The following is a 13,576-nucleotide window of genomic DNA, read 5'->3' as shown; positions in this document are numbered from 1 at the left end:
CTAGGGCTCTGGCGATTCACCCGATGTCACGCCGATAGAGTCGTGGACTCAACCCCTCTCTGTGGATTGAAGCAAGAGGGGGTTGCCAAGCCAGTGAGGCCCCCGACGACCCCAGTGTTCCCTCGCTCCTCAAGAGCGGGGGTTCGAGAGGGTCCGGGAGCTCTGGCGAGCAAGGCGCGTCTTGGGAAGCGGAGGTAGCTCGGCACAAGCCGTTCGCCGCGCTCATTTCAACAAATAATATGGAAAATATAAGAAAATAAGAGAGTTCGGCAGACAGGGGGGCCGGACTAGAATGTAAGTAAGATTTTGATCCACTAACTTCCACAAAGAAGATTTAGGCAAATAAGATATGCAATAACAACTAAAGGGAGCCGGTTGACTTTAAAGGAAAGAAAGAAAAGATAGAACCTACTTAATAATCCAGTCATTTTACGTATTTTTTGCTGTTTATTTTTGCCTCCATGCTATATAGCAGGGAAAAGAAAAGGTACCCATATCTTTTACAGTAGGGGAAAAAAAAAACACACCATCTTGCTAAACAAAGACTGACCTTGGGTGAGAGTGGCCGAATAAGCTGTTGTGTCTAAGAGGCGCATCCCACGAAGCATCGCGTGAGAGTTGGGGAGTAATCCACAACTCGAGCCGATAGCGAGAGTTGCTCCTGGGAACAGGAAGCAAGGGAAACAAGGGGGGAAGCCCTTTAAGTGGCACACACCAAAGAGTGGTGCACTCGGAACTACAGAGCTTCCTCTCTGAAAGGTCAGTAAACGCCGTCTGAAACCAACACTGTCGGAAGTAGAGCACCGGATAGTGTGTGAAGTTAACTCAAGAAGAAAACCAGGGTCACGAAAACAGTAAGGACATAAACGTTTTCTCCCTACTCTTCAGTTATTGCTCCTCCCCCCTCTTTGGCCATTTAAGTTTGAGTGATTGAGTGTTTTAAGCCACCTTTGTGTGACCCATAGGGTATATAAAGTACAAAAGTGACGGCCCTGAGTAACAAACAACTGACAAAAGCCCAAGACCAGCAGTAGGTAGAATGGCGACACCAAGGGGTAAGAATGATATAAAGGGTGCCAAAGCTTTGCAGAGGAGAAATTCTGTGCCGGAGGACTCCAATTGGAGAGAATTATTACTGGAAATTCAAAATATTTCAGCGAAGCAAGACCTTTTGCAGAAAGAGGTGCACGAAATCACCATTAAGCAGGACATACAGCAAAAGCAAATACAAGAGGACATGGCAGATCTCAAGTGAGAAATCAAAGAGGAAATAATTAAGATCAAATTGGAAGTATTAAATAATGCGCAAGATATTTCAAAGTTAAAATTACAAACCAACAAAGTGGAAAAAGTCCAGTCAAAACTACACAATAAAATAGAAGCGATGGAATTTAAAAATACGAAATTAGAGAAGATGCAAGAAAAGCTTGAGAGGAATGAAACAGAACACCAATTAAGATTCAGAAACATACTTGAAGACCCAAAAGAAAATATTAGACAAATCATGGTTCAAATAATAGCCAAAATTCTGAACTGTACTGAAATGGAGGCGACAGGACAGATAGACACAGTCCACAGAATTCACACCAACTACGCAAAGAAAAACAAGCTAGCCAGAGACACAATTGTTCACCTGGTCAAACGCACTACAAGAGAAGAAATATTTAGAAGGTCCAGACCCAATCCGATCATGTATAAAGAGAAAAAAATAATGGTCTACAAAGAGTTCCCCCAGTCCACCCTGAACAACAGGAGGAAATTTTTTTTTTAACCGACGAGCTAAAACACTTACAGATTAGATTCAGGTGGGAGAGACAGGAGGGCTTGATGTTAACCTACAACGAGGAGAAGGTCTGGATAAAATCAGAAGAAAAGGCGGATGAATTCTAAAGAAAGTTAAAGAAGGACCTATCCCAGAAATCAAAATTACATCCAGCAAGCCTGGAAAAAAACCCAAGACAGTCAAAGAAAAGAAGACAGGACTCACCAAAGGACGTCCAGTTACCTCTGTTTACGAGAAACGATTCGAAGGAAGTATCGGAAGAGGAGGAGGAAGTAGTGAGCGACACAGCCATAGATGAGTAGTTTTTTAAGTTCAATAAAGATTTTTTCAAACAATGTTAATGGTTTAAACTCTCAGATTTAAAAAAAAAGGTTATTCAATTATCTTGCCAAAAATAAGTATGAGATCACAGCCCTGCAGGAAACGCACATTGCCAATAAACATATTAACTATTTAACAAATAATAAATTGGGCACAGCCTTCCACTCTTTAGATGTAAAAAAAAAACACGGGGAATTACATTATATATAGATGAAAAATTAAGACCAGTAGAGGAATTTAAAGATCAAGAGGAAAGAATGATCGCGGTTAAGATATTAATTGATAAAGAATCTATTTTAATTTGTAATATCTATATGCCGAATGGACCAACGAGAAAATTTGTTAAATTATTAAGGGATAAGCTTAACCAAGCGGAAGCGGACCATTGGATAATAATGGGGGATTTTAATGGAATTATAGATAATTACCTAGATAAATCAATACCAAATAGAACCAAAAAAAAAGTCGGAAAATAAGTCCCTCCCGAAAAATCTTTTTCAGTTGATAGAAGAATTTGACTTATATGATATTTGGAGAATTAAAAATCCCAACCAAAAAGACTTTACATTTTATTCAAACAGGCACAAATTATGGACCAGAATAGATATGATTTGGTCTTCGAAAAGTTTAGTGTCGAAAATAAAAGAAACAAGAATACTTGCAAGGGACCTATTGGACCATTGCCCAATAATAAGATCAATTAACAGAAGCAAGCCCAATAGCTGTTGGAGATTAGATGGTAATTTGATCAAACAGGAAGGAGACATTGAGAAGGTCAGACAAATGACCAAAGAATACTTTTCATTAAATGACAACTCCAGTACCAGTCCACAAACTATATGGGACGCATATAAGGCGTACGCTAGAGGGTTTTTTATACAACAAAAAGTAAGAAAAAACAGGATTAAAAACCAAAATCTACAAAAAATACAAGGTGAGATTGAGGAATTGGAAAAAAAATGAAACTAAACCCAGGCGAAGGCAGCAGATCAGCAAAACTAAAACTCTTGCAAAAGGAAAAGACAAATCTTCAGTTAGAGAATCTGGCTAAACAGTTAAAATGGACGAGGCAAATCGCATTTGAAAATGCCAATAAGCCGGGAAAATGGCTAGCTAGGATAATAAGAAAGAAAAAAAAATAAACAACAAATTATAAAAATCAAAACAAAGGAAAAAGTCATATTTACTGATGAGGAGATAATGAGGGAATTTGAGAAATTCTATAAAAAACTGTATAAAAAAGAGGAAATTAATCTAGAAGCTATAACAGAATATATATGTAAACAAAAGATACCAAAAATTTTAGAGGATCAAAGATTTGATTTAAATAGAGAAATCACAGTAGAGGAAATTAAAAATGCCATTAAAAAACTAAATTCAGACAAAGCCCCAGGCCCGGATGGCTTTACAGCCGGTTTCTACAAAATTGATCAGGAAATAACATTGGAATTCCTAAAAAGAATAATGAATATAGCCCTAAGCGAAGGTAAAATACCCGATTCATGGAAAAAAGCTGAAATTATCCTATTACACAAGGAAGGAACGGATCCGAGCAATGTAAGGAACTATCGTCCTATTTCGTTACTAAATAGTGACTACAAAATCTATACTAAAGTACTAGCGGAAAGACTCACAAAATTTTTTAATGAGTGGATAGCAGAGGACCAGGCCGGCTTTCTTCCCAATAGAAGCACAAAAGACAACATTAGGATTATTATTGATGCCATCGAGCACCTCGAACAAAACCACCAAAAAGAAGTCGGCTTCTTAGCACTAGATGCTGAGAAAGCATTCGACAATGTAAACTGGGATTTTTTCAAAATTTTATTCAGTGAATTGGACATGGGAAGTCAATTTCAAAATGGGATAAAGGCAATTTATGAGAAACAGTATGCAAAAATAAAAATAAACGGCCTACTTACAGAAGAATTTGAAATCCAAAAAGGAACAAGACAAGGCTGCCCATTATTCCCCCTAATTTTTATATTCGCCTTAGAAATTCTATTGAGGTCAATAAGGAATGAGGAAACTTTAAAGGGCATTAAAATAGAGAAACAAGAGATAAAGGTACGGGCTTTTGCCGACGATGTGATATGCCTACTAGAAAACCCAAAAGAAAGAATAAAGGATTGGCTAGGAAAAATAGAGGAGTATGGGACCTTGGCAGGTTTTAAAATCAATAAGGAAAAAACAACAATTCTCACAAAAAACATGTCAAAGAAAAGCCAGGATGAGTTAAAAGATATTTCGGGACTAAAAATTGTTAAGAAATTTAAATACCTAGGAATCTGGATTGGAAATAGGAATAATCAAATACTAGAACTTAATTATGGGGCAAAATGGAATGAGATAAAAAGAGACTTAGAGAACTGGAAAAATTTGAAAATATCACTTTAGGGCAGGATAGCTGTGATCAAAATGAATGTACTGCCCAAATTATTATACTTATTCCGCAACATTCCCATTATTAGAGGTAAAAAACTATTCAATGATTGGAACTGTGAGATAAACAAATTTATTTGGAAAAACAAAAAACCCAGAGTCAAATTGGCAATAATGACCACCCCAAAAGAAAGAGGGGGTTTTGATCTCCCTAATTTACATTTATATCACGAAGCCTGTGCTTTAGATTGGGTAAGAGATTGGGAAAAACTGGAAAAAAACAAAATATTATCATTAGAAGGAAGTGACCTGCGGTGGGGCTGGCATGGGTACCTGTGGCAGGACAAAATTAGAATAGATAAGCAATTTGGCAATCACTTTATTAGATCGGTATTATTGGCAACCTGGCAAAAATATAAGAGATTCTTTTATGAAAAAACCCCGCTTTGGCTGTCCCCTTTAGAGGCAATGCAACGCAGACTACTCGGCTGGCAAAAATGGCCGAAATATTCCAAAATTATTAAGAAAACAGAGGCAGGGACATCTATACCTCCTATGAAAGACTGGGAGGATATTAAAAAAGATTATAAGAATATCACATGGTTACAATATTATCAATTAAAAGAATACTACAAAAAAGATAAAATATTAGGCTTTAGTACCACCACAAACTTTTGGGACAACTTACTTAAAAGGGAAAAAAAATATATAACAATTCTATATAATAAATTGCTCGAATGGAATACAGAAAAGGAAATAATTAAAGACTCAATGACAAAATGGGCCAGGAACATGGGTAGGTCTATAACCATAGACGAATGGCATACCATATGGAACAAAAAGATTAAAATGTGTTACTCCACAGACTTAAAGGAAAATTGGCTAAAAACAATACACAGGTGGTACCTGACACCTAAAAAATTAGGATTTATGTATAAAGACAGAGATAACAGATGTTGGCACTGCAGAGAACAGGTGGGGTCATATTTCCATATGTGGTGGAACTGTAAAGTAATCAAAAAGTATTGGAGAACAATTCACACAGAATGTAAAAAGATATTAAAATTAGAATTCGACTGTAAACCAGAATATTATTTACTAGGCCTATATAACTTCAAAGAAGGGCAAGAAGCAACTCTAGAGAAAGAAAATGATAACAAGGAGAGAATATTCACCTATGCGGTAACAGCTGCCAGACTTGTGATAGCAAGAAATTGGAAGGGTAGGATCAATCTCTAGAAAGAAATGTGGCTGGAGAAATTAATGGACATTAAAAATATGGACAGATTAACCTTTTTGATCAAAAAAACTACTGGAAGACCAATGAGAGAAACAAATTGGTCGCTCCTCGAAGAATATCTTCAAAATATGATGAAATGAAGAAAGAAACTACATGGACTGAAGATGGAAACTAGTGGACTGGAAGTCACCTCTCCCCCTTCATGCTAGGGATCCCCCCCCCTTTTTCACCTTTGTTCCCTCCCTTTTTCTCCCGTTTCTCTTTCTCCTTTTTTTTCTTTTTCTTTTTTTCTTTCTTCTCTTCCCCAACCCCCCACACTTCCTTGAGCTTACCCTCTCCTCTATTCCCTTAGTTCCCTACTTCAATGTAAAATCACAATAAAAACATTTCAAAAAAAAAAAGGGGGAGGTATACAGAGGCTCTTGGGAAGAGGCCCCGCCCCCTCCCTAGCCCTGCCCTTTAGTCCTAAAAGGCCTCTCAGGAGAGATAAAGAGGCTCAGCCCTGTCTCGTGCTCTTGGAAAGAAGCCCCTCCCCAACCCCTCCTTTTAGTCCTAAAAGGCCTCTCAGGAGAGATACAGAGGCTCAGCCCTGTCTCGGGCTCTTGGAAGGAGGCCCCGCCCCCTTCCCTAGCCCTGCCCTCTGTGTCCCAACAAGAGGTATAGATTCTCAGCCCTGTCTCAGGCTCTTGGGAAGAGGCCACGCCCACTCCTCTAGCTCCGCCCCCTGTGTGTTCTAACAGGCGCCTCAGGTGCTCAGCCCTGTCTCCGGCACTTGGGAAGAGGCCTCGCCCCTCCTCTGGCCCCGCCCCGTGTCCTAATAGGTGCCATCACTGCCCCCCTGGATCGCTACAGTGCCCACCGGGGGGCAGTAGCGTCCACTTTGGGAATCACTGCCCTAAGCAGTAACCAGTCAGTCTTTGAAGCTCCGAGGCCATTAAATGCTACTCAAGGTGGCCAATTGCTACATTAAGAATTGCCTCAAACAGACAAGAGTTCTTTCTCCCACCCTGGACATTACACGGATATATAAACCCCAATTGCCTAGTTTACAACAGACCCCACAGCTTTGGAGGATGCCAGCCATACATGCAGGCAAAATGTTAGGAGGCAATGCTTCTGGAACATGGCCATACAGCCCGGAAAACTCACAGCAATACAGTTCTGTATCCATCCTACCATGACAGCAAACCCCAGAAGATGATTTTGGTGGAAATGGGTGCTTATTGGTGAGATGGAAACTGGAGGCAATTTCTTTTCTGCCCAGAGGCAGTAGCCCCTCCCACAGCTTGACAGCTGCCAAGAAGGAAGGGTTTTGGATAGAGAACAAAAAAAAACCTAGAAAACTTTGCCCATGCTCCACTCCCCCACCCAAAGACATGCACACATTAAACCACATTTACATGAATATCTGTCACTAATCGGGTGTGGCACGTTGTCACCCACATATGTGCAAAACGGTCCCAAATTTCAGCTCCAAACAACACAGATGGTACGAACATATCCCAACAAATCTTTTCCCCCTTTGCCAATATGATACATAGCAGGGAAAATTATACAGGGAAATGCCAACCCTTTAGCCCACAGAGGTCAGAAAAAGCAGAGAATTTATTGAGGAAAATAACCGAAGTGTTTTCATAATCCCCCATGTTAAGACTTTGTCTCCCAACCTGCATATTTCAGTCCTTATTGCCAAGCCTAAAATTGGGAGGTAGCCAAGAGACATTCTAGTTGCAATTATAAACAGTGCTGTATAAGAATACTCCATATTGCAATGAGACATTTAACAACTGTATAATTTAAAGGAGATAAGACGTCTTTAGTCCAAGACCTCTGCCAGGAAGCCCGCCAAAGAAGAAAACCATTCCGTTCCCTTACCCAAAAACCCACATCAGGGAGGGATACCATATTTTAGGGTTTTTGTTTTTAAAGGAATTTTATACCATTTATCATAAATATCTACAAAAGAACAAAAATACTTTTCTACAATCATTTTGAAGTTGAAACTGGAGGCAACAGTCAACATGAAGAAAAGTACAATAAATATGATCATCCACATTAAAATGACAAATGGCAAGACACAAGGTCAAGAAAACAAGAGAATGGCTTTAAAAATAATTAGAGATTTCAGAAGACTCTAAACCTATTCAAACTCAGAACTATAATTGCCAAAAATATCCCAGCATACCATTTTAAATCACATGAAGATGCGAACAATTGAGGATGAAAACAGCTTGTGCTTTGCTGTGTTTGGAATGAAGGCAAACAAAGAGAAATCCACAGGAATGTAGGCAGGAGGAGAAGAGATTACTAGTCACAAAAACGTTAAAAGTTAATTACACTTATGCTCTACGAGGATCTCAGCATTATGGTAATATTCTGGGTAGCAATACAAGACAATGTTGTTTGCTGTTAATTAGATACAAATTACATGGCAAACAATGAAAGATGGAATTGAGAAGGAAATGCCCAATATAGGGAAATGCTGGTACATGAGTGTTACATTAGTAATGCTAATCTCTTTATTCTCATTATTAATTCATTTATGTCCTACTTTTCCCCACAATAATGAGGCTCAAAATGGCTTTCAAAAATTAAAACAAATACAGTTGCCCCTCTGTATCCATGAGGTTTACATCCACAGGTTTAACCAACCACAAAGTGAAAATATTGGGGGAATTTTTCACCATTTTGAGTTTGTTTGAGTTTTTCACCATTTTATATAAGGAATGCCATTTTACTACACAACTGCATATTAAGCATCCACAGCTTTTTGTATTCATGGGTAGTCTTGGAACCAAACCCCAGTAGATACCTAGGACCATTCACTATACTAAATCAACTGAACAAACATACTGCACAAGTTATTTTAAAAATGCAGTTCAAGAATGGATATAATTTAAACCTTTAAAAACCCATAAAAAGAAGGAAGATAAAAATCAGTAAGACAGCACATTATTAAAAACTCATTGCAGTCAATTCCTAAAAGCCTGTTAGAACAGACAGGTTTTGACTCCTATCCACCAACAAGGCCTCTCTCTTGTTACTACCAAAATGTGCCTGGAAGGCTGGTCTGAACATCTTCAAGTCCAGACACAGACAGCCTCATATTGCAAGATACAAGTCTTCAGATAACTTGGTCTTAAGCTATTAAAAACAACTTTGTAGGTCACAAGCACACCTTTGAATTGTATACAGAAATTGACTGCCATGGTATAGAAAATATTTCACTTCTTCCTCTGCAGTGAAGGCAGATTGCTGGGAGATATTATATACTTGGGGAAACTACTGTAGATTGTTGTCTTGCAAAAAAAGGCAATCAAAAATAGTTGAAGAAGACCCAGAGTGGAAGAAGAGGAAGCAGATGATAAACAAGTAGCAATCTGGAAGGCCTCCCTCCTGTTCACCCAGAGATGGTCTTTAAGCCCACTGCCCTTCCCCCTGCAGATGTGCTGTTTTCTCAATAATTATGAGAATGAATGGAGGTTTTTTGGTCATTGATCTTCATCTTGCTTACTGTTTGATTGAACTTTAAAATACTACTAAACAATATGCCTACTGACCTTATGGAGATCTTTAATACAATTAAAAACATTAAAGGCCAAGTAGTAAAAGTAAATGTAAAAGTTAAAAAGTAGAAAAAATAAAAGGAAAGTGGCGTCAAAACATGTTGACAAAAGGCAGAAAAAATGTAACATTGCTTCAAGAAACCCATTGGAAACAGAAATAAAAACAGCTAATAAAAATTGCATAAGCAGGAGGCTATTACACAGCCCCAATAAAGTTAGACCCCGGTTTCCTAGCACAGTCTTAAAATGAAGTGGAACACCCTTAGAGATAGATAACAGATGTTCATGTGCATTAATAACATAGTAATGAATCCAGGCATAACAATAGATTCAGTTTATAGACCTCATGGTAATAATTAAAAACAATGTTAACAATAAGAATGAATTAAAAGAAATGAACATTGATTACAATGGAGGAAACTGTAATTTCATCAGTGACCAAAATATGGAACAATGCCTATTACTCAAGCCAGCATAAAACATAGGCAAGGATAAATGACTTCTTAATTGTAGTCACAAAATAGAGAAGCACACATGATCATGTATGTATATGTAAATTCTGCTTTGGGCCCCATATAAATAAATTGAAATAAATAAATAACTTAAATAAATCATGCCACAGTTTTGAATACAAAGGCATCATATGTGAAAAGAGCCACATTAAAAAGAAAATCTAATATCGAGAGGATGATATAGTTGGGGGGAGGGGAACCATGTAGATGGAAGGGGTAAAATGCTAAGCATGTTAGGTTAAAAGTGAAAGAAGACAGAATTATTTGGTTCATAATATTTTGTCATTTAAAAAAAAAGTAACTCCAGGGCAAAGAACTAAATTTTTATTGTATGAATGTGGCAAATTGACATTGAAGTAGGATCATCACATTTGGTAATGATTCTTATAGCAGAATGCTATTGCTGGGAAAACCCATTCCCTGCTATTGACAGGAAAATATGTCAATAACCCCTGATTGCACCATGGTTCATTGCCTGATGGGATGATCCCAAACCTGTTTCTGCTGTCAGGGGTGGGATCGTCCTGCTCTCGCACTCTCCCTTACAATAACTGATAGATTTAATATTTTCCCTTAACTTGCTGGAATTGTGAAGTAGCTTGTCAAGTAATACTTTTTTAATGAGCAGCGGAACCATAGGAGGCAGAACATGCCATAATTGAAAATACAGCTGCAGGATCATGAAGCAGTGAATTGTTTGCATGGCACTTTCATGGAGAAATATAATAAAAGGTGTGGTCATCCCAATAAATTACCCCTAGCCCAGATTATGCAAATCCCATGGGATAACATTTTCATGTGATGAAGTCCTAAGGATTTGACAATTAACCGAAAGAAGAGTCTCTATGATGAGGAATGTAAACTATTAAACACAAACTGAAATAAAAAATAATTGAATTTATAAAATGCTTTAATCCAATCTGAGCATCCAGCACATGAAAACATCAGATACAATATAGAGAAAAACAAATATGTGCTAGGAAGTATCAATAATATTTTCCACAGAAGATAACAGAGGATGAAGCTAAATTAAAAAGCAAATGACTCAAACCTATGAAATTATTAGGTCAAGTTGGTCTACCAGGAGATTATTACGATTTTAAAACTCTGCCAATATACTCTTATTTGTTTACACTGGCCAATAAAATTATACAAGGAGAAGTTATAATACTGTCAGGGTGAAACTCTAAAAGTACAATTTTCTCCCAACCTGGCAACAATATGGAGAATGTAGACTCATACAGATGAATAATATTAAATAACCATGTCATAGACATTTTACACTCTTTGTCTTAAAGTAGCAGTTACTTACAAAATAGGACCATAAATTAAAACTATTTGGAAACAGATTCACCAAGTTCACCACTTTGGTTTATACTATTAAATATGAAATCAAGCTATTCGTTCCATAAAACAATTTAAACAGCTAATAAGCAATGTCATGTGAAACATGAAAAGTGCAATCCCCTCCATTTACAAGATCCCAATAGCAGAATTGAGAGGCATAACAAACAGTTTTTTAAAAAGGGTTTTAAACATATCTAAATGGAAATGAAAGAATGAGTTTGCTACTGGTACTTAACCCCAGTCTAACTGATGATTTCATCACATGCAATAAAATTACCTTTTTTGCACACTTAAGGATTGACAACTGATGGTGACCTTCACACGATGCAAGCTTCAAATGTTGGGTAGAGGTATCTTGACATTTCTAAAGTGTGGGTTTTCCTGATGATTCCTAAGCTGTTTGGCAAGCGACATATCCTTCATTTCTCCACTTAGAGATGTGTAAAAATGCCCAATTTAACATGTGATGGGGATCCCCCCTTGCCCGTTTGTAAACATAATGATGACATCACTATGGAGGGAGGAACAGAGGTGGGTAGTATTGATTCATTTCTTCCATCATTACCATTTTGGGACTGAGAAGGTATAGCAAACATTGAAAGATATTCAAAACATTCAAGAGAAAAACATAGCAAGCATGCAAATCCTGTGCTTCTTCTAGTGTCTCTGTGCTTCTTCTAGTGTCCTAGCAAGCTCCCTCTTTCAACATTTTCCCCTTTTCATGTGTTATCTCCTTGCTAGGTCATAAAAGTCCTTTTGAACTCAATTGACTCTCTGAAACTCCTGCTGTGCTGTCAGGCTTTTGTTTTGCCTATCAAAAGGCTAGCAGAGAGAGATATTGGAGAGCTAAAGCTTCATTTCTCCCCTCCTTCCTGTTCTCAATTCTGTAATGTAAGAATAACTCCTTTATATATGCTGTTGTGAGTTTTTCAGGCTGTAAACTGAACTCCTAAAAGTGCAAGATAGAAGATATTTTTTTTTTAAAAAAATGGACAGTGGGAGGAAATCATGTGATGGCAAATCAAATAGATAAATCCTAAAGAAAGCAGAAAAGGTGAAGGGTTTGATGGGGGTAGATAAAACATCAATTTAATTTCCAAACAGGGCTTTGCAAAGCTTAAGGGAAAACCAACTATCCCAAATGCTTTACATATCCAGTGTGATGAAGTCCTGAGTATGGGAGAGGTGGCAAAGAATTAGGAACTTACAAGCTCATGTGGTACACAACTGTTCAATTTTTTCAGCCAGGTCACAACAAAAGACAAATATAATCATCTACTTAATAACTATTAAAACAAAGCTATACACACACCACACACTAGTTTGAAAACATGTTTTGACATAAGATAATTTTATCTTTATCTCAATAAAATGGAAGCAAAATGGGGAGCATTTAATGAAATCTGCAGAAAAAATGGAGATAAATATGTTGAAGGGTGACAACACATGAATGCATAATCAAACAGTACATACTATTATAGTGTATGAAATCCATATTGATTTGTACATATCTCTGCTTGAAATTTTACTTTAGAAATTTCTGGATCTGAAACTCTTTCATCATTTACCAAACAAAAAGAAGAAACATTATAAAAATATGGAATGCTTAATTTGCATTGATCTTTTGACACATTTTATTATTTTATATAGTACCCAAAGAAGGACTTTGAGATAATTCATATCAGGCTTAAACACACCGGATAGTTTTTCAATACATCAATACAGAGCACCTTAAGAATTGTATCTAGTTTTTCTACTAAACTCAATGAACTGCCAGTTTTTCCATGAATGTTTATGAAGGCCAGCTAGGTGAGTGTACTTATTTTTTGTTTGAAAAGTAGTCCCAGATGACTTCCTAATGTTGATTGTTTGTTCTTTCGAATAAGAGAAAATAATTTAATTTAAAATAAAATCTCTATTAGCCTAAAGCTAAACTCCAGCTTGGTCTGCAACTTCTTATATATAAAACAGCTGCTATGAATGATGAAGCGATCAGACAGAAAATAAAATAGAGACTAGTGATAAGTTTCTCAACAAAGTCAGTTAAAAGCTGTCTCTTCCATCAATGATAAATACCACTTGATGCTTATTTCCAACAGACCATCCAAATTGCAATACTTTGGCTAGAGATTTGAAGCACTTGCCTTTTCACTTATTTGACAGTATTAATTACCCTAGTTGTGGTAAGGATAGTACATGAGGGAAAACATCTGCCCATTATGGCCATTCCAACAAGAGATTTACTATAAAAATTCATAAAAAATTAATACAGTCATACAAAGTGATATTAAATGTTAACTTTATGGTGAAAATTAAGATTACTATTGTGAATTGTCTTTTGTTTTTGTTTTACTGACATATATAGGCATCAATTAGCCAATCGTAGGTAGCAATAGTTAAGAGTCTAATCAAATTGGATTTTATG

This window comes from Anolis carolinensis, chromosome 3 (assembly GCF_035594765.1).
Source record: "Anolis carolinensis isolate JA03-04 chromosome 3, rAnoCar3.1.pri, whole genome shotgun sequence".
Classification (NCBI taxonomy): Eukaryota; Metazoa; Chordata; class Lepidosauria; order Squamata; family Dactyloidae; genus Anolis; species Anolis carolinensis.
The sequence above is the reverse complement of the archived record's forward strand: the minus strand, read 5'-3'. Positions refer to the sequence as shown.